This window comes from Corapipo altera, unplaced genomic scaffold (genome assembly GCF_003945725.1).
Source record: "Corapipo altera isolate COAL_440 unplaced genomic scaffold, ASM394572v1 1b, whole genome shotgun sequence".
NCBI lineage: Eukaryota > Metazoa > Chordata > Aves > Passeriformes > Pipridae > Corapipo > Corapipo altera.
This window is the reverse complement of record NW_020884881.1, coordinates 16,873,870-16,898,954: the sequence shown is the minus strand read 5'-3', so window position 1 is coordinate 16,898,954 and position 25,085 is coordinate 16,873,870. Positions and strand designations below refer to the sequence as shown.

The 25,085-nt window shown below is 43.1% G+C and overlaps 1 protein-coding gene across 3 annotated transcripts in view; it reads left to right on the top strand.

Moving 5' to 3' along the window:
- The window catches only part of CAMK1D (calcium/calmodulin dependent protein kinase ID), a 217,813-nt gene that overhangs the window by 34,475 nt on the left and 158,253 nt on the right, over positions 1 to 25,085 (top strand). The gene's annotated exons all lie outside the window — the stretch shown is intronic.

The window sequence follows — 25,085 nt, the reverse complement described above, 5'->3', positions numbered from 1 at the left end:
ATTAGTGAAAAGGTAGTAGTATTTCCAGTGGTGGGAGGATCTCCAGGGACCCCTCTGCCAGTTCATATGAGGTTGGTTTTAACTCCCTCTCCAACTTGGCCTTGGCTCCTACAGATGAGATTTCTTTGCTGAACCTATTAAAAGCCAGATTAAGATCTCTTGTAGAGGTCATTTAGCAGTGAGAGAACTCTAAGGAATACTTGTTTTCATCTCAATCCTCAAAACAATCTTGGGAATGTATTTGCAGCCAGTTTCTGAACTTAACCCTCTCATCCCCAGAAAAAATAGTGTGTGTGCTGCCCTCGTGCCTGGGATGGGGTGAGCTGGACCCCAGTGCTGACTTTCCAAGCTGTGTTGATTTTCTGGAGCACAGAGAAGGGTTTGTGGTGTGTGTGTGGGATTATGCCACGGTGAGAGGGTGACTAAATGGGTGTGTAGTTACATAAATTGGCATCAGCCTGTGTGTTGCATGTACAGCACAGGGATGACTCAGAGGCAGGAGCTGTGCTGTCAGGGATTGACAGCCCGGGGCAAAGTTGGTAGATTGGTGTGGTGGCTCTCCTTGGGTGTCTCCCTCATCTGCTGTGGGTGCTGGAGTGCTGGTTTCTTCTGCACTGAGGCACTGGGGAGCAGTGAGGTTCAGTACTGAGCCTCTGGGGATGCAAACAAGTCAACCAGTGAGTCAGCATTAGGTGGAAATCCAATATTGTATGTGCAGGCTGTTGAAATGCAAAAGAACTGGTAGGAAAATGAACCCTATCTCTCTAAAGGTGAGATTATGTTCAGATGTAATGATAAAGGATGGACTAGAAGTGGAAGTCAGCTGTGAGCTCTTTTGAGCTTAGGAACCAGCCCAAAAGCCAGGAGTAAAATACTTTTTGGACCAGAGAGAAAGATTTTGCTGGTAAGACTCCTCCCTATCAAGAAAAAAAAAAAGAAAAAGAAAAACAGAAGAGAATGTTTTAACTGGGACTCAGCTCATTCTTTATGGCAATCCCTAATATTCAGATTCATGCCTCCAAAATGGCAAGATCCAAAAAAAAAAAAAAAAAAAAAAAAAAAAAAAAAAAAATTTAAAATTGAGATTAACTTTATAGGTTATGGAATTTAGCTTTTGATGTTTTAATTTATTTTTTTTCCTTTGGGGGTCAGAAGCTTATTTGAAAAAAAAAAAAAAAAAAAGACAGCAGTATTCCATCTCACTTTCCCGTGTCCCATTCAGAAAGGTTTGCTGGATGGCTCGCTCCAGGAGCCAGGGCATTTGGAAAAGGACCAGGAATCACAGGAGTGGGCAGTGCTGGCGCTGCCTCAAATCCCCTGCTAATAAACAGTCCGACTGAAGCCAGATGGTAAAAGTGCATTTTTATAACATTTTATGTGGATTAATGATTTCAATAAACATTTTTCTCATTTGTATACATTCAGGGCAGCATTTGCACGAAGTCTAAGAAAACTCAGCGAGCTTTCTCTGGCTTTCTTGGTGCTGCACTCAAAGGCTGACTTTGTCTGATTTGTCTCAATTTCTTCTCATGTTTGCCATTTGTATGAGCCATGAGACTGCAGTGAGGGAGTGGTTGCTGATCCCTGAGGGGTCTGGTTTTCCCTTGATGTATCTGTAATTTCTTTCATCATAATAAGAGTCATTTGTACATACAGAGGGGATTAGTTAATGACCTGCAATGCACAGTCTGTGGGGCCATGGCTCTCTAGTGATGACCACTCTGTGATGTGCTGTGGTGATTTCTGGAGTGATTTAGAGACATGTCTTGGTTAAGGTTCAGTGTGTGGTAAAATAAGTATCACTGCCCTCTTTCCAGATGGGAAAACTGATTGTTGCCTGTTTGGTGGGTAAATACTGTGAGCTGCTGCAAAATGATTTATTGTATGTACAGTCAGGGTGCTGTGGTTCAACAAGTTGCCTCTCCTCAGCCATGCTCTTGGAGGGGCCGTGGGTGTCCTCTTGCCCAGGGAAATCAGCTTAGCCTGGGAGCAGAGGTAATTAAGGTGACACAGTTGAGGTTATGTGCTCACAGATTTCCCACGACTTCGCTTGTGAGGATGTTTGTAACAAGTGTTTCTAGGCCTCCGATGTTGGATTTGGGAATGGGATTGGCGGTGTGCTCAGGTCCGTGAGGTTGGGGCTGAGGCCTGTGCAAACACCCAGGCTTTCCCAAGGCCGTTAGATATGGTAAGAGCAGTTATGGAGGGAGAGCGTGGTACCACAAAGGCTTTGCTAAGCCCTCAGTTTGTCAAGGAGTTTTCCTGGTTGTTTGCAGTGTTTGTGCTGGTATTTATACCCGTGACCACCGTGTTGTGTGCTCTGGTTACCCATCAACCCAATGTGAAGCCCTCATCCCAGGGCTCACTCTGAGGGTGGTAGGTAGTGTCTGGAAATGACTCATACAGCTGCTGTATAGCACATCTACTCCTGGCCAGATGTAAAATTAAACACATGCTTTTAGTGTTATCTTGACCCAGACTAATGTTGCTATTTTGGGGTTTTATGTCAGAGGCACAAAAAACCTGGAAATCACTGATGGAAAAGACCTATGAGATCACCCCTTCCACCCACAGGATTGTTCCCTGCAAAATATTCTCCATCATTTTGTCCAAAGCAATCAAAATTCACTCAAGTGAGAGGGATCCTAATGCTTCCCCAGGGGGACTCTTACATCTTCCAGTGTGCCATGGAGGACTCATTCATCCCCAATCTACAGTCCAAAGTTAATTCTACTTAGTTTAAACCTGCCTGTCCAAGTTCAGATCCCCAAGGCTGTTCCTGCTCTTCCTGCTGTTCATATCCAACATGGCACAAGAGTGAGGTGAACACAGGATGCTCAGGCACCTGTAATGGGATGAGTTTGCAACCAACCTTCAAATAATTGCCCAGGGGCTCTCCAGCTGGACCTCTGCCATGAGGGTTGTGTAGGAGAGCAAGCCTCATATCACAGGGCTGCATCTTCTCCATCCCTCTGAAACACAAACCTTCCACAGGGCATTTTTTATTTCATTGAAATGTCTTGCTTGCTGCTTCATGGGATGTACAGACTCAGGCTGATAGCCCAGTTGATTTTCCTATGAGAAAAAAAGGCAAAATTCCCACTGAATGGGAGCAGGCTGCAGCAAGTGGATGGTGGCTACGTGATGGACAAGAGCTGGATTAGACCGGTGTGTCTATGTGCTCGGGCTCCTGGGCAGGGATGCCGGGAACACCAACCCTTCCATCAAACCTTAGGTCTGAGATGTTGAAGGCCATTAACAGCCTTTGCTAATGAATACTGTAACGTCATCAGGATGTCTATTTTTAATACAAAATACCATTGCAAAAAGGAAAAAAAGAAGGTCCCCACATAGCAGATTTTAGAGATAAGTTGGAAAAGAAAATAATCCTGTCTGCAGGGCAGGGACTGTGTGTGCCAACTCCCTGCTTCGGCCCCATCTTGCCCCATCTCACCCTCACATCCCCTGGGAGTGGAAATGGAAACCTCTGCACTGAGCTTTGGCAGTACAAGTGGATACCAGGGAAAGTTTTTGCCAGTACGTAGCAGAAGCCAGCTCTTGCTCCACTGCAGCAGTTAAACACATCAGTGCTCTGAGCCTGTACAGCCCTCCTGGCACTGACTGAATAAGTATTTGTGGGGTGGGGTTTTCTTTGCACAGGGGTCATTTTCTTCCTGGGCTTCTGAGCACTCATCTGAGAAACATGAAATTGCCTGACCCCGGAGCTCGTCCCTGAGTTGGTGAGATCCATAAGCTTGCAGAGAGCAATATTTTCCTTCTTTTATACACTGAGGAGTCTTCAGACTGCAATCACTCAGCAGACAGCAATTTTCAGCTGTCTCTCCTTTATGTTTTCAGTGGGATTTGAACGTCTTTGGGAAGTGTAAATTTACAGCCAAGGATCACAAAATGATGCCTCACTCTGTGATCTTCGCTGAGCAGGCCTTATGTAGAGACCACAGTTGCCACCTCTGAGGAGCCACAGCGGATAAATGGTTGCTCTGCAGAACCCATCCAAGATGCCTGGGATGGCTCCAGGCTGTGCTCAAGGGATGTGGGAGATTGTTCAGTGCCATAGCCCGTGTGCAGTCCAGGCGGATATTTTGGCTGATTGCAGATCCCAGGTAAACTGAGATCCCAGAGCTTTGCAGGGCTGGTGCAACCCCTCTCAAACATTAGAGGATGCTGATGTGCCAGCGCTAGAAGGGAGGAAAAGGTCCTCATGTCCATGGAGGACTCTCATTCATTTTGAGCATGTGCTAGGGGACAGAGGTGTAGAGTGAAAAATGTCTTTCAGAAACCTCCCTTGTGCTCCTCATGTACTTTCAGTATTCTTACTGTTACCTATTTGTCCTGCCTCCAATCCCCAGGATTTAGCTCTATCTTCCTCCCATCCAGCTGCCTCGTACTAGCACTATTCCCCCATTGCACTCCCATTAATCTTCTCATATTCATCTGACCTCCTGATATCTCATTTATTTTTCTCCATTTGCATTTATTTGCTCTGCATATTCCTCAGGCCAGGAGCTGTCTCTATAAAGCATATGGTGAATGTCCAGTAGAATTTCAGTGGGTAGCTTTTACAGAGTTCACAAAAAATGGCAATTCCAACCCCATAGGCTGCTTTTACAGGTTGCTCCCCATGTGACTTAAGCCAACCTTTAAAAATAAAATTAACTTCTGTAACAAAATGATATAAACATCAGCTCTCATCAGAGTATGGCTCTGTAATAACTGGAAAATATGGGAAAAATATGCAAAAATTCTGTTCTCTGTATCAAGCACAAGCGCTTGAAGCACACTGGGTTATTTGTCATCATTGCCAGGCTCTACGGTGCCTGCATCCATTTCTTACCACCCACAAAAGCTGCTTTCAGAGTAACCAGACTGAGTCATTAGTGTCCTTAGCTACAAATTTTGCTCTTTGAGCTTCAAGCTGCTTCTTTGCGTAGTGCATTTGTGCCGATTCACTGAAGCGCGGATCTGTTGTTTTATCGACTCATCCACGGGACAAAGGACTGAATCAAAGGGAGCCTGGGGTTGGGATATCGAACCTTTTGTCTCTGGAATCATTGCAGGGTGCCCTGGGCTGGCAGGGGACCGCAGCAACCCCAAGCTGATGGCCTTTGTGCAGCGATTTGGAGGTCATGACTGCGCTCGGAGCAGTCGGATGTCCATCTTGCAAAAAACTCACAGGAAGTCCGTATGGAAGATGCTCTACTGCTGTCAGCCACACAGCAGGCCACCACGGGACCTTGTCTCTGTGGGAAAAGTGGAGCTGGTTGTCTCTCCTGTGCCCTGTGGACAGGCTCACTGCCTGTAGTACAGTGCAGACTGTCTTTTGTGGTGGCATCATAAATTCTGAACCAATTATTCTTGCTTCACTCGTGCAAAATTCAGGGAAATCGACTGTCAGAGTGAAGCCCTTCCTCATGTCCTACATTGCAATAATTTCCACCTAACAGTGGAATCACAAAATCTCCTAAGTTTTATTACAAAACTACTAAACAAGAGGCTGAACCCTTGCTTTAAGTGGAAGCCTCAGTGCTGCCTCGGCTCTGAAGCTGCTCTCCACTTGTGCAATTACCCATTTACAGTGAAGAGTAGAATATGATACAGTAGACTCACAGACACATGGCTGCTAATTACTGGCAGCTCAGTAGACTGAGCTGATAGTTTTCTCTGGTTTTGGAAGTGCTCTACAACAGTGCAAACCAGGCAGAGGAGATGATCAGCCACAGTGAAAAGGGAGCCCTTGTGAACCAGTGACCTATACAGGTGATTAATAACAATTCCAGTTGGCAGAAGAGGCTCTTCAGCATCGGTACATAAGTGCCAAGGGCTGAGCAACAGGAGTTTTGCTTGTTGTGTGGGTACAAAATCTAGAATAAGTTCTGTGGCTCCAATGTGTGAAAGAGGCAGGAGGCTTATCAGAACAAACTCCATTTTCTTTCTTTAAACACGTATTTCTTTAAATGATCCAGCCAAAACTGCATCATTTAAAGGGGATATATATTATTAAGTTTGAAGGCATGGATTGAGTGTTAGAAGATTTGAGGTTTATTGCTATTTCTTTCAATGATTCCTTGCATTCCCATGTCCAAAAAGTATGGCTGTTCATCATCTCTATTTCCATGCCAATAAAATGGGGATCACAACATCACTTATCTCCCAGCAGTATTATGAGCTTGAATGAATTAATATCTCTGAGGTGCTTTGATGGAAAGTGCAAAGTCTTTTCATAAGAGCTCACGATTCCAGCTAGAAAACAGTTTTGTGTTGTGAATGCTGAGGTTAGAAAGGTGTGAAGCCAATTTAGCTTCCAAGTTCTGTGAGCCTTGATACAGCACCAGGCAATCTGTGAATTCAGGTCTCCTTGAAGCTGAGTGGTTAATCAGGATCAGACTCTTCCATGCACTTGCTTGAACTTGTCGGACTATGCGCATAATAATACAATGCTGCTCAAAAATCATGGTAGACACAGGTTCTGTGAATGATTTTTTATCCTAGACATATTGAAAGACAAAAATAATTCTCCAGCCTTTATGAACAGGAAATCTTTTTCTGGGAGAACCTTTTACTTGCTGATTGGAAGCTTTTTACCCTACAAAAAAATAGCAATCTTGCCAGGAGTTGTGGAGTTCAACAGAGTGTTAGCACTGCAGCAAAAGCTCTTTTGCTGTTTGAAAGTTGGAGTTCTTCACTGGGCCCACGTGTTTTTGATGACTAATTTCCCACTCTTATCTAAGAGTTACTTAATCTAAGAGTTCCCAGTGGGATAAATGGAACAGGAATGAGGGCAACAGTTTCCAGCTGTCAAGGTGAAAAGAAAGAAAATACCCACATATTGCACTAGACAGGCTCTTAAAAAACATTCTGGCTTTGCCAGGAAAGATAAGGGTCTCTCTGTATCTGCAAAGTTTCCATGAAAGGTACTGTAAGTGCTGCAGAAGTTGGAAAAATGGTCATACACACCATGTTTTGGGACTGGTCTCCAGCCTGTGGCACTGCTGCTTCATTGACTAGTACTGCTCGGTCTTAGTGACACAGACGTAGCCTGCCAGCCTCGATTCCCTCTGAGAAATAGTAGTAAGAGCATATCCCTGTATGCTTTGGGATGCTTTGGAGCTGGGCTGGTGGCAGTCATGAAGATGTGCACAGCACCAGTGAGGCTGTGTGACTGTGGATATTCAGGGGTCTAAGGCAACAAGTGTGTTTCTGGATATTGGTCTTTTCCCCTAAACCCACTGCTTCCCCCTTGGGAAGAGTAGGGAACCAAGTATAAATGCAACCTATTTGTACAAATAACTTGGATTCCCACCCTGCTCTGAGGGGTGTGAAGCTGCAAAAGGGGATATTACTCTCCGGGATGGGAGAGTTTCATGTTAGCTCTGGCCCTACTGTGGTGGCCTGGGAACCTGCAGAGACTTGGGATGGGATTAATCTGCCCAGGCACATGGGTAGATGCCTACATGAAAACTAGTCATCTTGAGTTCCCTTTGGGGAAGATCAAAGGCAGCAGGTCCTACATGGGTGGGATTTTCCACTCTAACAAGGGGCAGTTAGGATGGGTCAAATAAGTGCTGAATAGATGTTTGAATACACTGTGAGCCTGTGGGGGTGAGGTAGGACATGGCCTTGCACACAGTAGATGAATCTTGCAGCTGCCATTGGGTCAACAGCTCAGCAGTTGTCCTTAAAACTACTGCTCCACTACCACGTAATTTCATTGCACACTCAGTCTTCTCTTGATGGATATAAATGAGTTGCCCCCAATTCTGTTGCCAGCTAATGTGTTGCTGAAAGCCCACTCCAACTGAATCCTTGGGGATTCCTGAATTAACTTTTAAATTAAGCAGAGGAATAGAGTCTGATATCCTGCCTCTCATTGATCAAGTTAGATGCTGTCTTTGTTTCACTCCTGACTAAAATGGATTGGGGATTGTCAAACTTGTGTTTCTGGAGTGAGGCATGTTTATGACCAAAGTTTGTGTGGGAATGTAGGGCTGAATGTGGGTTTTTCCATAAAAAGTTGAAAATTTTAGCTCAAGAACCACAAAGTGTGGCAGCCTCACTTAAATCTGTAAAGATCCAGCATTAGCTACAAGACTGCTTGGTGTTACACCACATGTCTGGATGTACTTTTATAGAACACCTCACGCTGAAAATTTAATTAATCAGAGAACAGTTATCACATTACCAGCCTGACTGAATTATTTTTTTTGTGAAAAAATGTGTGTTTGAAAGTCTAAACGCTCCTGTTACAATGATTAATTATCTGCAGAAAATTGAAAGCACGCTAGAAATTATCAAGAATGAACATTTAGACATTATCTGTCTTCCTAAAAACACTTGTCTGAGTGTATTAAGAAGAATATTATTGCAGCATAGATGTTGGCCACTTGGAATATATTTTTCCTGCCTTCTCTTTAAGTGCATTCTTGATACAGATTTTTTATTATTTTTTTTTTTTATATAGTTTCTAAATGGATTAAAGATTTATTGAATTTTTTTAGCTGGAATGATTCTCTGGAGAAGATTGATTTCCCTGCCGTCTCAGATGCAGTTTAATTTTTGTGTTACTTATGAAATAATGAGAAGTATACTTCAATGTAATGGGGAGAAGCAGTGGCACAGAGCACTGGCGGCGTCTCGCAGAGCGTTGGGTCAACAAGGAGTCGCGCCTCTTATATTTATGAGCTGTGACGGTGTCACAGGGGCAAACTGATTGCCAGAGCCAGACCTAGTGGAGCACACACCCAGCCATCCATAAATCTGTGTACTCTCACTCCTTATTAACTGAGGATCAGGGCTTATTAATTATATATGACTCGATGATGACATGTCTCGTAAAAAAGAAAGAAGCACACAGTGAAACTTGATAGCTTTGCATTAGGCAAGATGGAGACGAGTCTTTTACAAGCCAGCATGGGGTTAGAATAGTAAAATTTACTCCTGCTTAGAGGGTTATATGGACTCAGAGCGTCCTTATGAGTTTTCAATGGAAATTCAGCAATAGATTAACCCTGTGTCAGTCATTTCCAATAGATCGAAAATTACTGGAGGGGAATAAACAGCATCTGGCTGTTCTTTCTTAGGAAACAATGAAAACCAAAGCAAGAAGTGGACTGAAGGAATCCCAGGCAAAGAAAAAAAACATCAGTTATGTAGATTACAGAGGATGCACAGAGGAATCCCCAAATGTGACTGTGATGATCACTTTCCTGGTTGACACAAGGCAGATCTCATAGTGTAAACTACCTCCTGACAAGGAGCCAAACCTTGGTAGCAGAGAGCAATAGCAGTTTACACCATCTCTGGGCCAGTGTGGAAGAGAGAACAGGGGGATGGAAACAAGGATTTGAGAATAGCACCATTTTTAAGCCAGATGTGCTCTTGGAGCCCGTGAGCCATTGAACTAAACCCTCTGAGCTTTGTAAAACTTCTGTCCGCTGAAATATTTGGCCCATTATGCAGGGCTCAGTATTGGGGTCTGAATTAAATCCATTTATAGTAGCTTTCGAGGAGATCTGGGCTGGGTGGAATGCCTCCAGCAAGGAAACTGAGTGTTAATAACCAGCCCAGTGAAGCCTGTACAAACAGTTAGCCAAAGAAAATACCAGTGAAATGAAAAATAAAACACCTATTGCTCCTGCTTTGCACATACAAGAAGTCTTCTTGGTCCAGCCCTGCATCAATCCTTGCACATGGTCTCAGAGTCAAGGACCTGACTCATATGTCTGAGCATGGCAGGATCAAGTGAAATTTATTCTTAGAATGAATGTTATCTTTTGTTTTCAAAACATTTTCAAGATTAAGATAAGGACTTCTGTTGCCCTGATATAACTTTCAAACCAGGTGCTTCCCTAGTGTTCTCAATGCCTCCCTCCAGCATGTTCAGATATGCTTATATATAAAAAAATGAAAAGAAGAAAAAAAAAAGTGAGTGTTCAGACATATTAATGGCCACACATAAAAGAGTAAGTGAATGTTGTGAAGTATTCTCACTTTTTTTTTTCCAATTGTTAAGAAAGACTGCACTGATGCCAGTAATAAATAAAAACCAGCTGAGCACATTTTGGAATTACTGTGGAGCTTTTCATCAACAGAGAAAGCCTAGCCCTGGTGATGTAATTACATGATACACAGTGCAGTTGTCTTGCCCTTCTTTCTCCTTATATGAACAACCACCACTCTGCCACACTTGCTGTATTAAAACAACTGATATCTTCAAATAATTATTTAGTGCTAATCATGCTCTTAAAAAATATTCATTCCAAATAATGTATCATTTGTGCTGCAAATGAAGATGCATTAGCTTCTGGAGAGCACCATCATGAACTTTCATCGTGTCCTCCCAACACAATGAGTCCTGACATCCCCAATGTGCTGCGTGAACTTTCACTTAAAGCCTGAACAGTGTTTAAAGAAGTGCTGTGACTGTTCTGAATTTTGGTGAGTGATGAAGTCTCCATAGCCACAGATTGCTCTTTCCAAAGCCTTCCTTTCTGAGCAGAGAAGATTTCTTATGTGATTGTATTTTTACAGTTGCCTGGCACACAATCACTGTTTCTTGGAGCTGGTTTCAACATTCACCACCCAGCCACAGACCCCAGAGAAGAGACAGAAAAATAATACACTTTAGCAGCTGAAAGATCAAAGCTTGCAGGGAAAAAAAAAGGGTTTGGGGGAAGACTTGCCTAGATTGGTCCTTGTCGAAGAGATCTAGTTCTGTGTTTAGTTTAGGACAAAAAAAAAGGTGTAGCTTTTGGCTTGTGACCACGAGTGTCTGTGTTGCCATAGTTTGATGACTCCCTGCTGTCGGCTGTACATTGGCTTCAGGATTTATCTGGCTGGTTTCACTTCCCATTGTGGGAGGAGAAGTGAGTGCACACATCTGGTTACTGCAGCTCAGCTGTAGCTCCTCAGGCAGTAAGTCCTTCTCTTCTGGGTGTGCATGTGTGCCTTAGCATTGCCTGACGGAAAACACCGTTTTTGGGCTCCATGGATGTGTGTGTACCCCTAAAACATGAATTAACTCAGAGACTGCTAAGGTGGTGTGGGGCTGAATCACGTAGTGCACCACTAGAAGTTATTACTGGATTTGTTCAGCCTGGAGAATAGATGACTCTAGGAAGACCTTTGTGCTGTCTATGAGCACCTGACGGGAGGATGTAAAGAGCTCAACTGTCCTCAGAGGTGTGCGGTGACAGGACTAGAAGCAACAGGCCCAAGTTGCAAGATGGGAAATTCCATTTAGGGTTAGGAAAAGTTTTTTACCATGAATGTGATGAAATGCTGGTGGAAGTTGTCCAGAGCAGCTGGGACATCTCCATCTTGGCAATGTTCAGAATTTGGCTGGACGTGGCCCTGAGCCACATGATTTGGTTGGATGTGCTTTCCCTGGTGGGGCAGACTAGAAAGCTCCAGGGTTCCTCCCAACCAAAATGACTTGGTGTTGAGTAAGAAATCCCAGTGAAGACTCAAAACCCAGGACGTGAATAAACTTTCATCTCTGGTTGGTTCCCCCACCTTGTGTTGTGGTGCTGGGCTCATGGTGTGGACAGTGATGTCTAGATTAGGGTGGATGTGGATGTCTGGCAGATGGGAACTGCAGATGGGGTGAGGAATGAGGAACTCAGGCCACCATACCTACTATGGGGCAGTACTTTGGGGTTGGAGGCTGGATGGGATGGGAAGAGGTGGAAGAGTCCTGGTCAGACCTGGGGTGGACATTGACTTCGTCAAGGCCGCAGGGGAAGAGGTTTTACTGGCTATTCAGGAAGCCCAGTTCTGGCATTTCTTGCTTCCTTGGAAACTTCCTATAGTTGAAGGATGTTGCATTTTCCGTGTTATTTTGAACACTGTTCCTTAAGCCCTGCCCCTCGAGCTGGCCTCCAGCTGCCACCCTGCACACCAACCAGCTGCTTAATGTCAGAGTGTTTTATTGACGCTCCATCAGTGGAGTCACAAGGGCTTTCCAGACCCACTGCTGAGCCTGCCAGGACCTTTCAGCTGCTTCCCCAATACTCCTGCCTGTTTTGGATATACCTCAGTGCAAACAGAGACCTCAGAGATTGGCACAGAGGAGAGATGTTAGCTGAATTGACCCTATTTTTTTTAAGAAGTTCAGAGCTTTCTATACCAAAAGTGGAAATTTCCTCCTTGCTGGAAGGAGGACGCCACTTGTGCGTCCTGCTATGTGGTTGTTAAAATGTGCCCAGGAAAGCAATATTGGAGAGGCTCTCAATGAAGCCTGAAGCATCTCTTCGGAGTCAGTGTATTGCTAATTTGCTCTCAGAGTAAAGAAATAACCCATGGTTAAACTGGCACTGAAGTAAGCAGATGTTTTCTGGACGGGCTCTTAAAGACCTTCAAAGGCAGCTAAGCCCTAGGGAATGAAGTCAGCCAGGCTTACCTGGAAATCAGTATCCACAGGCTGAATTTTCACATTTTGGTAATGTCTATAAGTTCATTTGGGTGCTTAACCATCCACTCATCCTCAGCTCAGTGCTCCAAAATATTCAGCATGTATGTTCTTGTCTATCTGCTTTATGTCTGATTTTATTAATCTCTCCTTGCTGCTTCATAGCTGCTGTGAGGATGTATGCAACTAGTGTTTTCAAAAAGCAAAATAACTACCCTAATGTTTTCTTTCTGGAGTTTAGAAACTTTTTTTATTTAAAAATCTCAGGTTTTAAATTGAGTAGGAGCACCAAACAGGTAAACCTAAAAAAATTTATTTGGGATTAGAAAGAAATGTGCCTTTAGATTGAGCTTGTGCCTTTATTTATGATCAAGATCAACAGGGAAGATTGTGGGGGAAAAATATTTTGAAAATTTTCCTCTCTTTCTGCTGCACCTGTATTTTTTGCCTTTCCTTTTTGGATCCTAAACCCAGTCTTGCCTTGTTCCCCCAAAGCATATGTGTCCTGTGCCTGGGCTGTCCTGTGCTTGTGATGGCTGCCTGGCCTGGCATCAGTGTAATGAAGCTCCAGCACAGCACGGAGCAGTGTCCTGACTTTGGACAGATTTATTCCTGTCCCAGGAGGGAGTTTTTTCACATTTTCCAGTTAATTCACTGGAGCCCTGAAGAGGAGGGCTTTTGCTCAATAGGAGCAAAGGGAGCACCCAAAAAATAGATCAATATTCATCTTACTTACTAGTCAAAATGCTACTCAGCAAGACTTATCTGAATTCATCAGTCTCAGTTTTCACTTAACCCTTATTTCTTCAAGATGCTTTCCTCAACTTACTGGACCCACTTGTTCTTCAGACAGCTCAGTTAAAAGTTGTGCTGGGTTTCCCCAAAATGGAAGAGCCTTTTCTGTGTTTGATCACGGGCTGTTCAATATCCTTCCCAAAATGAAAGGGAAAGAGGTTATTTGAGCTGCATAGCACTGAAGGGAGCAGAGGTTGTGGATGCTAAGTGGAGCTTGCAAAAGCAATTTGAGTGAGACGTGGCTCTGGCCGGCAAAGCTCTGTTAGGAAACCACTCAGGCTTTCTACTAGGCATTACAGATTCCCAATTTTGTGAACTTTGCTGAAGTAAGGCTAGCAAAGTGAAATGTATTTCCAGGTGTGACCCAGCAAATTTCAATTTAATGGCTGCAGCAGATCTCTGCCTGCAGAGCTGAACATTGGAGCCTGGAGCTGGAGCTGGGGACAGCAAGTGTTCATCCTGGAGAGGATTTCTGCTCTCTTAAAGGCTGCCTGGGAAAAAAAGATAAATGTCAGTTGTACTTTGAACTTTCTATAATGGGAGGATAAAGAAGAAAAGTGGACAAGAACGAGCCAAAAGCAGAACGGAGTAGGATGAGGAAACAGGGAGGTGTTAATCGTTCTCCCCCTCTTTAGAATGGATAGAGTGAGCTGGTTGCCCGTAAATCTCATGGTGTCACAACACTCTAGTAATAAACTCCATCTCAGGCAGTAAGACAAATGGATCTGAGGAATGGCTTCCTTGGCTTCAGACTAGTGTTTTGGGTAGTTCTGTATTTTCCAGTGTTTCAGTGATGAGGCTGGGAGGAGATGGCCTCTGGGTGGCCTATGGCCAAATCCCCATCTGCCCTGAGTTAATGAGTGATGTGGGAGGGGAAAGGTTGGTAGGAAGAGGGGGATCAGAGCCAGTTTCTCCTGTTGTAGGTTTTGAAGTGATGGGAGCATAGTGTGGGTGCTTGGCAGAAATTTCATTCAGGTAACATGGTTTATGATGTGACTCTAGTTGACCACCCAAGGTCATTCTCCTGTGACTGTTTTCTGGAGGGACTGGTAGTCAGTACAACACTGACTAGTGCAGGTGGTGCTTGATCCCGGGCAAGTATTTACCCAGATCTTCACCTTGGATTCACCCTATGACTTCAATCAACCTCAAACAGCAAACAGGAAGGTTGAACAGGTAGGAGTCACATGGGGCACAGCTGAAGACCCCATCAGTGACTCATAAAACTGATTTGTGTGGCACTGTGATGGTTGATCACACCCCAACAGCGCCATATCCCTACTCATTTGAGGTGAAATGGGATCATGGGCAGCTTGGAGGTCAGTTGGCCTTGGCTGTTATTCAGAGGATTTTGCTGTTCATGGCCATATTTGTGATAATCCTGGCACTGTGGAAGGCACAGGGAGATGTGAGGTCTGCCAGTGGTATTTTACAGTGCTGTGCTTGGAATAAGGAGTGAAACTACCAGATGCATAATTCATTCCTAATATTACACTATGAAGCTTTTTGCTGCTTGTCTTCCTGTGGATGTAATTAGTCATGGGAACTCTTTTTTAGATGTAATTACACCATTAAGCATACTTTCACTTCAACCACAAAAATACATGGTTGGACTCCGTAATTGCACCACTTAATGACGTTACCACTTAATTGCACGTCAGAGTCTACGAAGCAAACAATGTATGGCTTGGACTCCCTCTGACTCGCTGCTACTTTGATCTTCACATTGGTTGGATTTGATGTTTTCAAGTTTGTGGAGTTGTTTGTTAGTGGTTTGGTGGCTCATCATAGCCCTGTAGCTGTTGGGGTTGGTGTCCCCAAAGAAGGGAGGACTTCAGGGTCACCCCGGTGAAGGATCAGAAATATAAATAGTGTGGAGGGAAAGACCAGGAGTGTGCAGTGTGAGAGCATGGCCTTGGCAGGTTGGTGGACCTTTTCGTGGGAACTGGACTGGCTGGAGAGAAGTGTGTCTGTCCTCTGCTGTCCTTGACCTCTGTGATAACAGGTCTTTAAGTGGGTGGAACATCATTTTAGAAGGGATGGCAACTTCAGGGCATATCTAAAAGATGTTTTTGCATGGCCTTGGTGCCCTTCTCATTGGATGGTGTCCCTCACCCATGGATGGCACTGTCTCTGATGATCCCACTGAGGCAGCTGAAGATGGATGAGGGACATGTCCCCACATCAGGAGCTGGGTGCACCAGTAAATAGTGGTGGCTTCTGTGCACCCAACAAAGATTGCTTCTCCAGCATTGCTCATCTAGCTCAGGGATGTGGAAGGATAAGGCTGGGATACAGCCCACTTGGTGTGGCTTTCACCCGTATCTCCTGGATTAAAATCTCCTGGGTTAAAATCTCTTTTCTTACATTTTCTTTTATGGTTTTGCAATTTGTTTTTACTGCTTGTTTGAAAAAAAAAAAGAAAGTGAAATTGTGTTTATTATGTTTCTTTCTGTTGAAAGAATCAAATGATGAGTCCAATCTTAGAAAGAAATCAAAACCAAACAACATGAGCCTGGGAGCTGCCCAAGTGGCTCACTTCCTCTGGGTTTCTAAATCAGTACGTGTCCATGAGACATGTTTTTGTTCCCATTTCTTCTATACACAACATTGCGGAAGCTTTAAGTAAAATCTGTCCCTAAATAGGCATTCCTGGGATGTGCAGCTGCCAAAACAAAAATCAGGCAACAAAACTGGGCTCATGTCCCGAAAACAATTTATCCTGTTATCTTTTCCCTTTCTATTTAATGTCTTCTAATTGGTTTTCTTGACACTTTTTTTTTTAAGCAACGCTGTGCCTGGCCAGTGTTTCCTACTCAGTCTTGGGGAGGCTGAAGCCACTTCTGTACCAGATCAGGGTTTCTGACAGTGTCCATGTGAGTGCTGTCCCAGGTAAATGCTCCAGCTGTAGGGATGGCTGAAGGGTTGGACCTACATGGGGCTGTCAACCAAGGTGTGAGTTAGTTTTGTGTTTCTTCGTGGCTCATCCTGGTTCTTTCCAAATTGCTCTGATACGTGTTTGGGGAACAGTGCAATGAAGGGTGTATTTGGGCTCATACAATTAAATTGCACATGGTTCTGTGAAAAAGCAAAGCTGGAAGTAAAACTTCGCAATAACAGCATCAGCTTGTTGCATTTCCAGTATCTGTCAGTGTGAGCACTAGGAGGACTGTTGGGGAACTTCTAAATTAGTCGACTCTGTCTCCTTGTAAAACCACCCGATTCCTTTTTCTAAAATACATTACTCTTCATTTAGGCATTGTGTAATCATCTGTCCTTCTCACACATGAGCTAAATAAATGTCTGCTTACACAGGATCACCATTTTTTAAAAAAAATCTTTATCCACTGCTGCTATTTCAAGGCCTGCATACTTGTCTGGAACAGAATATCAGTGTCTGCAAAGAATAAGAATACTCTTTTTCAATTTTCAAGAAAGTATAGTCTGTAGAAATGCTCAGACTTAAAGCAGATATTTTCTGAAGCCTATTACTCTGTTAATCTTGTCATGAAAAAGAGTGACACTGCATGCCTCACATCTCAGAAATAAACACACAGATTAGACTTCTTATAGGCTGAGGAGACACCAATTCTGAATTTAGGGCCAATATACTACTATTCATTACAATGCTTTCTTCATCTCCATTTTTATTGTTGGTTTGGTAACCTCTTTGTTCTCCATCTGATTCTCTGAAATTGCCTGCAGAATATCAGTTTATTAAAGGCTACTGCATGTCCAACGGCAGGCAAGGAGTTTGGAGACAGAAGTTGATCTCTGCCATCAAATAAAGCATAGACAAGAAGTTTCTTCTCTTCAGGGGGGAAGATGAAGGACACAGAAGATGCTGTGCTAACCCAGCTGGTGCCCTCTGAAGCGCCAGTGTGAAAAATGGTTGTGTCCTTGATTGTGCACATGGTGAACTGAGAGTCATGTGAACGCAGTAGTGTCAGAGGGGGAAAATTTGGTACAGAACTTGGTACTCTGCTGTAAACTCCAGCAGCAGTTAGGGAGCTTTTGGCAAAATTCACAATGAAAAGCTATTTAGCAGCTTCAGGACACTTCTTTACATGATTTTCACTGAAAAAGGGCCTAATTTTGTGTGCAGGTTTCCTGCTTAGCAATGTGAGCCTGTGAACATTTTGCCTCTGCTCGTGCCCTTTGCGTGGGCTCCACATCGAGTTCACCATCCAGTTCACGCCCTGGGTCTGCTGCAAAAATCTTTACTGGAGTCATGACCATTACATATAGGATTTTCCCAGGATGTGAAAAGCATGGGAATTGTTGCTGCAGTTTATCAGACCTCATCTCTTTCCAAACTAGATGAAAAACCTAATGCTTTAATTATGCTACCATTGAGGTCTGTACAAAACTGGGCAAGAAGGTGGGGCTAGGAGTAGTAAACCTCCTACATACCCTGCAGTTTGGAGGGGAAGAAGGTGACTGCTGTTTTCTAGAAGGAAGTAATAGAGATGTAAATGAGATAATTTCTGTACTGTGTCTCTGAATGTACCAAAAGTGTGCAGATGAGCATCGCATATGACAATAGATGAAACACCAGTCATAACTGTTCTGCTCTGTTGGAGAAATATGGCCACAAACCCAGGAGAACAGCTCTTTGCCTTGGCACTAGTGAAGTCATGAACTTGTGGCACGACTCTGGGATGTCTAAACTCTTAGCTCAGTGAAAAATTTTGCAGAACTGAGAGTAGTGATAGTAGGTGTTGTTAACAAAATCTAGATTTTCTCCTGTAATACCATATCTGCAGGCTCCTCTCTAAAACAACAAACCCCCTCAGTGGAACCAGAAGTTATACAAAATAAAGCAAAAGGAAATTTAAAGCAGGTCTCAGAGCAAGAAGTATTGGTGATACTTAGAACTTTTCCAGTGAGTTGCATCCACATTGGCTTTTCTTGAGACTTGTGTTCCTCTCTCTAGAGTCCTAAATACCATCTGTAGATGAGTGTGCAGATGTGAGCCAAGGGCATGGCATAGATTCAGCAGGGACAGTTATGTGTCTTAGTTATTACGCTGGATACTGATCTAAGCATCTTTTCCAATAGATGAAAAAGTCTTAAGTGTGATCTCTTCCACATCACTTGTCTCTTACAGTATCTCTTTCCACTCTTCCCCCCCCCCGCTTATAAATGTGTAATTTCCTGAAAAAATATTTTCCCCTACACATTTATTTTTAGACTTGTGTTTGTTTACCAGAATCTGTCTGAAGCCTGGCTGGATAGCAATTCAATATCCACTTATTGATTTCCTAGCTCTCATTAGCTTAAATACTTACTCAAAGCAGAGGGTAAGGAGATCTTCATCATTTATTTTAAGAGCATTTGGTTTTAAGATGGTCTTTTGCTATCTGTTGTACCTGAATCAATTTAGAAAGGGACCATTTATATTCTCATTCTCTTTAATGTTTACTTTTTGGCATGAGTGTCTGGTTGTTTCTGTTTTATAGTACTTTGAAACAGAAACTAAGTTAGATACAGAAATTAATGAGCTCAGTGATCATTCGCCAAAAAAAACATGACACAGAAGATGCATGTAACAAATTAACCCCAGGATTTCCCCGAGAAATACCCTTTCCTTTACCAGAAATAATCAACGTGGAACAATGTGATAATTAAGCTTGTTATTTTACTTTTGAGGGATCACCGTGCTTTTTGGAAAGCAGTATGATCTAAGGCAGCATTAGTAAACCCTTAATGCTCTTCCCAGAGTTGACCTTAAATGTTTTCTATTTAAGTGATTTGAATTTTCTGAGCCTCTGTTTGCCATCTATTACATTTAAAACTCATCTTTTTGTTGCAAAATGCTTTCAGACCCATAGGACAGTGCTCTAAAATGCTCTCCAAATGACAACATTTATATCTGTAGCATGATTTAAACCACGATTCAACCTTTTGTCTCTTCTTGGGCAGGGGGCATATTCCCTATACAGTCTGTATAGCTCAGCAATATATTTTATCCTGGTCGATTGCCATAGCTTTACTAGGATCTGGCTTTTCTTACTGCCAAGGCAAGATATTAGGGACAAAGAGAGTCAAATAGCAATGCATTTCTTTAAAGGCAGAGACAGCTCCTGCATAGGAAGGTCCAAGAAGAAGAATTGAACACTGAAAGTGGAGAAAATAAGTAGGACTAGGAAGATTTTTATATTTTTTTAAGTTGGTTATTATTTTAATTTGAGACAGAAATGAAGGAAACTTTGAAGGAGCAAAATTAGGGATGATATGAAAGTCACCACTTTGTGTGGTTTTAATACAAACCCTTCTAAAGTTCTTCAACTCTGCAATGAAGAAAAAGCATTTTTCAGGGGGGCATACCCAAACAACAAAAGTGTCTTGACCTGCTCTGTGACTTCAGTGGGTCTGACTGAAAGCCAAGTGATCAGCAAACAAGCTTAATTTTTCTAACATCAACCAGAAACTGGAAGTTGTGCAAATGAATAATTACACAATTATAGAAGGTACCAGTTGTTACTATTATATGGTTAAATCAGTTATTACGGATTTGAAAACTTAGTTCCACGCAACAGATTTAAAATCATGTTTCCTCCAGTTTGCCAAAAGACTCGGCTGAATTGCTGAGTCTGAAACAGACAAAACCCCTCATGGGCAGCCTCCAATTGCTCACCTCTAGCTTTTGGTTGTGCAAATGCAATATTTACCAATACTTAGATCAGTGCTTTTAATATTGGACTCTGAGTGCAAATCTACAGGCACATGCTCATACTATTAGTATATTTGATCTTCAGACCCCAAAATGCAAATTACTGGGAATATATACTATATAATAATACTATAGCTCGTAGCTCTCTGTCCTTCCCTTCTCTCCCCCTCTCCTCTTCCCGTTTCTGTCTAGAAATGGTGGGATTGCTTTGTATTTTCCAGTCTGGGTGGTACTTAGAGTGGTATGTAAAGCCTCAGTGACTGATGGGCTATAAAAAACATCTCAAATATTCTGTGACTTACACTTTTTTAGTGAGCTTGAAGCTTTAATAGGGAACTAGTGGTAGATCAGGAGAAATCTTTAGATTGAGGCTTGCAGGGTAGGAATCTTGTTTGTGTTCAGTCCAAAAAAAAAATGCGTTTTCTGTAAAGAAGCATAAAAAGATTTCCCTTGGACCTGAGGCTCAGGTGTCATCATTCAAGATGCCAGGTCATTCATTGTATTGAGGAGCTTGTATAACAACTGTCTTCACTGACATCTGTTTACTGCAAAGCACAAAGGAAAGGGGAGATGAGCAGATTTTGAAGGTACATCTGCAGAAGGACTATACCGTTTTTTTTATATTATAAAAATTACAAAGGTCAGGCTGCAAGTGAGAATAATTTATTATGAAAATTCTGCAGTAAACAGCTAACCAGAATACATAAAATTTCACTAGAGGAAGATTTATTGAAGCAGTGTATTTTTTACTGGGAGAATATAATTGCAAATAAATGCAGTGCTCTATAAAATATCAGAAGGGCAGAATGGCACGCTTCCAGCTTTCGGTGCTGAAGTCTGATGAACAAATATTTGAACAGAGAAGGGGGTGGGAAAGAAGAAGAAAAGACCCATAGCATTTGCATGGGCAGATTATTTTTGTCTTGCAGTTGTTGTGTTTCCGCGGGGAATCGGTGGTGTCAGTTGTTTAGAAAATACTGTTGACACAGAAATGTGGGACTTTAAAGAGTAAAAATCAGGTTCTTATCTTGCCAACTCATCTTGTGATGCTGTCAGTCATCAGCAGCTGAGCAGAGCCTTGCTGAGCGTGTTGTTTGCTTTGTTTTTATTTTTCATCCCGGCATCCTATTTTATTTATCTTAATTTCTGTCTTCAGCTTCATAGTAGGAGACTGTCCCCACCCTGAAGAGTCTGTGATCTAAATAGATAGGAGATGGAAAAACAAATACTAAGTCACAAAGTAATTGAATAGGAAAAACAAATGAAAACCCATGTGTTCCAGCCTCCACTCCACCACCCTGTGTCCCAGGAGCTGCCATGTACTGTAATTATCCATTTCTTTCTGTAGCACTTGTGGTACTTCATGAAGAACCTGAGCAGAGACCTCTCATGGGCTCCCGGCCCTGGGAGTCTGATTGTCATGTAAATCCTTCCTTCAAGGTAGCTGCTGATGTGAGTGGCAGCTATTGATGTGAGGAAAAGCAAAGCTGAGCCATAAATAATGAGCAAAGTATAATGCAGCAAGAGCAAATGTGTTTATGTATTTTGCATGAGAAAGTCACTGGGTTCAAGCCAAACCAAACAAAAAAAGAATCTGCGGATCAGGGACCGTGACCAGCATTGATTCCTCCCAAGTTGCTGGGTGGGCTTCATCCCCAGTGCTCAGCATCTGAGTTTTGGGAAGCAGACGAAGAATTCTGCTGCCATAGCACTGCCTTTGTGGTGGGAGGTTTTGGTGGGAGGTTTTGGTGGAAGGTTTTGGTGGAAGCTCTGCAGAGAGGTTTGGATGTGAATCCCTCAAGCTGGGGAAATTGGTCTTCCACTGGTGGTGTGAGTGCTCTGGTGGCATTCAGTGCCCTGCTGTGGCATCTGTTCATGTCAGAGTCCAAGCAGGTTGTGTTTGTGTGGTCAATGGGGAGAGGGAAGTACCCCCCATGGTTAATTCCTCTATCCTTCCTTAAAACAGAGCATCTCTTTTTCCATGGCATAGACTAGATGCCCATTTTATCACCACTGTGCTTGGGAACTGCATCGCAACTTTCATATTTGTGTCATGGGGAAAGCAGGTGGGAAGGGATCTCAGGAGGCCTCTCTTCCACCCTCCTGCTCGCATGAGAGTCCATTCTGAGATACGAGCAGGTTGCTCAGGGCTTGATCCGGTTGGGTCTCTTCCATCTGAACCTGTACTTCATCTATTTCCAATGGTCTGCATCCCCTCATAAGACTTACCTTGAGGCCACCTCTTACATGAATCTCACAGGTTTATGTGCACAGGCCAGGGGACTTGGTTTTGGCTCCTCTTGGCAGGCCCAGTGGCTGAACCAAGGTGGCAAAGTTTTTTCCAGGAAATGTACATTAGGATGACATTTCAGATAGCAAAAGAGGTTAGACCGTGTTTCTGAGATCTCTGCTATTCAGTCATTGGTCTTCTGTTTATGTTGCACTTTAAGCACTAAGTGCTATAGTTCAGGGAGTGGTTTTGGGTGAACAGTGATTTTTGAGTGCAGAGCTTCTGAGTGGGTTTGTACGTGCCAGCCCAACAGAGAGCTGCATCACTGACTGCTTTGAGACAGTTTGCATTTTTTTCATGCTGATGCTGGAAGAATTGAATCTTTTCCAGGTAAAGTGTTGCAGAGAAGAGTCCTTTTGGGTTCTTTTAAAAAGAGATGTCAATGCTTGGTGAGAATCACCTCTAAATGTCTCTTCTCATGCATATTCTTTGTGTGCAGCTTCACTGTGAAGTGTCAATGAGCGCAAACTTTGAGCTCTCCCTTCCTCCTTTAGGAATTCTCTGTATGGGAAGAAAGAAAGAAAAGAAATAAGGAATTTTAGATCACAAAGAACTCATCAGGAAATTTAAAATCAAGAGTTTGGGCAAATAAATACTGTTTGGATTCTTTCTGTTCACTGCTTGACTTCTGAGATTTTAAGGCTTGGGATTTCAAAGCTTCTTCCACATTCAGTTGAGTAATTGAGAATTTCTTCTTTCTTTCCTTCTTTCTGGAGAAGAGGGAACTGCGGAGAAAAATCCATCTCTCCTGAGCCTTAACCTAAGCCCCAGTCCTGCTATTGCATAATGATGAGGCATCCCTCATACCTGATTTGCAGCTGCTGCAGAGAGCAAACTCTACCCCTGAGTATAGCAATTGTAAACTGTCCACTTGCATCTATCTGTTCCTTCTGTCTCTCCCAGCAAGATATTATAATTTAGGAATGATATGGGAGCCTAAGTGTGTTTTCCTTGAGACTGACTTGCTCCTGTGGTGGCATTCAGATCTTGTCACCCAGAGAAAGCTCCGTGGCTGTAGAGATTTATTGCTGTGCCAGATCTTGTCTGATTGTAGAATAGTCAACCACAACCTTTGCTGGATGCAGCTCTGGAGTTTGTGGGTTTTCACTGCACGGTTTTGTGGCATGTGAGGGTTTTGTTTGGGACTATGCTTTTGGCTCCGGCTGAACTTACTTCCTTCCTCCTCCGGAGAAAGAGGATTGAGGAAACCAGCCCATGCATGGGCTGTTGTATGAGGGTTACCGTAATTTTGTTTCAGGACAGATCTCACAGTGATGGGAAATGATGCCTTTAAAGGGGAACACTGATGGGAATAAAAACACTAGAACCACAGCCAGCACTTTGCCATGGCAGGCAGATGAGAGACTGTCAGCCCTGAGATGTGGCTTCCAAGAAGGAAGCAGAGCCCTGGTCTACCCTGGCCACAAGTTTTTGTGATAAATGGCTGGCAGTGGTCTCAGAGACCTGTATGTTTAATAGCAAATCTTGTCTCCTTTTCATGGATGGGGCAAGCCCGGGGATGTCTGGAATTGCAGCTCTGTGCTTGGGAGCCCCGTACTCTGGCATTTCTCTACTCTGAGCTTTCTGTCCCCCTTGAAATGTCACTTCTGCAGAGGTGGGTGTCACCGAGGTGACATTTTCTGCAAAGGGCAAGAGGCTGGTGTGTAAGAACTGCAGCCACATCAAATCTGCACGGACATGTACAATAAAGCAGGCACTCATTTTTGTGCCATGGGACACTGAGGGGATTTGATGAGCTGCTCTTACAGCAACCACCACCGTGGAATCAAAGAGGAGAGCCCATGTCCTAGCATGGTTCCCAGTGGGAAATCTACTTACTTGGGGTTGTTCAAGGGGAAGTGTTTAGCATGACGTGTTTCTGCAGAATTTGGTTTCTCATCGGCCTTGTTGTAGAATCCTGGGTAGGAAACGATGTGAGGAGGCCACTGGGGATAAGCAATGGCAACCAGCATGCTGGGCCACACCAGGGGGAGGAGTACCATGCAGAGAGGGAGAAATGGGCATTTGTCATTGTGTCAAATACAAATATACAGTCCCAGGAGACAAGCTGTTCAGCCACCTTTAGGGAAACCAGAGTTCTTTAGCAAGCAGAAGAATTATAGGAAGATGAAGACATGTTTTTTTGTAAACCTAGTGATTTTATTGGGCTTATATGAAAGATAATTTTGTCCTCATGACATAAGGCCTTCAGGATGGAAAACTCCTTCCATTGCTTAGTAGTTAGAACAGTGAATGTTTTCTAAGCCTTGTTTTTTAGGTGGGGTTTTTTTTTGGAAATGAAAACTAATATGAATTTTCTCAGAAAAGTTTGTTAAAATTCTAGCTTTTTTTTTCCCATTATATATAGTAAAAATGTTGAGAACATAAAATGTTATCAGGAAGTATCTGGTTTTTTTCATATAAAGGTTTGTGGAAGGAACTCTCAAGCCTGCTTCAGTGCTGTTCTGCAATAACCTATCCATTTACTTCAGAAGCTTCACCGATTAATTTCATAGTTACACTCATTTTCCTTCTTGGAGAGCCCTATATTTAATTATTTTTAATAACAGGAATATGAATCATTTTATTCAATATCTTACTATTACTCTTCATCTTTCCAGGGATGTCGGAAATAGAGAAATTTTTGCTTGGCATTTTGATGTCTGTGATGGAAACATAGTGGACAGATATTTTTCTTCAAGAATGTCATTGCCCACATAGATTTGTGTGCATTGCTTGTAAATTTAACTTAAGTTAAAGTAGTGCCTGGAGAGCCACATGAAATTAAAGCCCATTACTGTAAATACATGTGAAAGGAGAATCTCTGCCCCAAGGAGCTTTCAGTGCCAGACCAAGGGTAAACTGCCAACAACCTGCAACCCAGTGGGGTTTGGAGC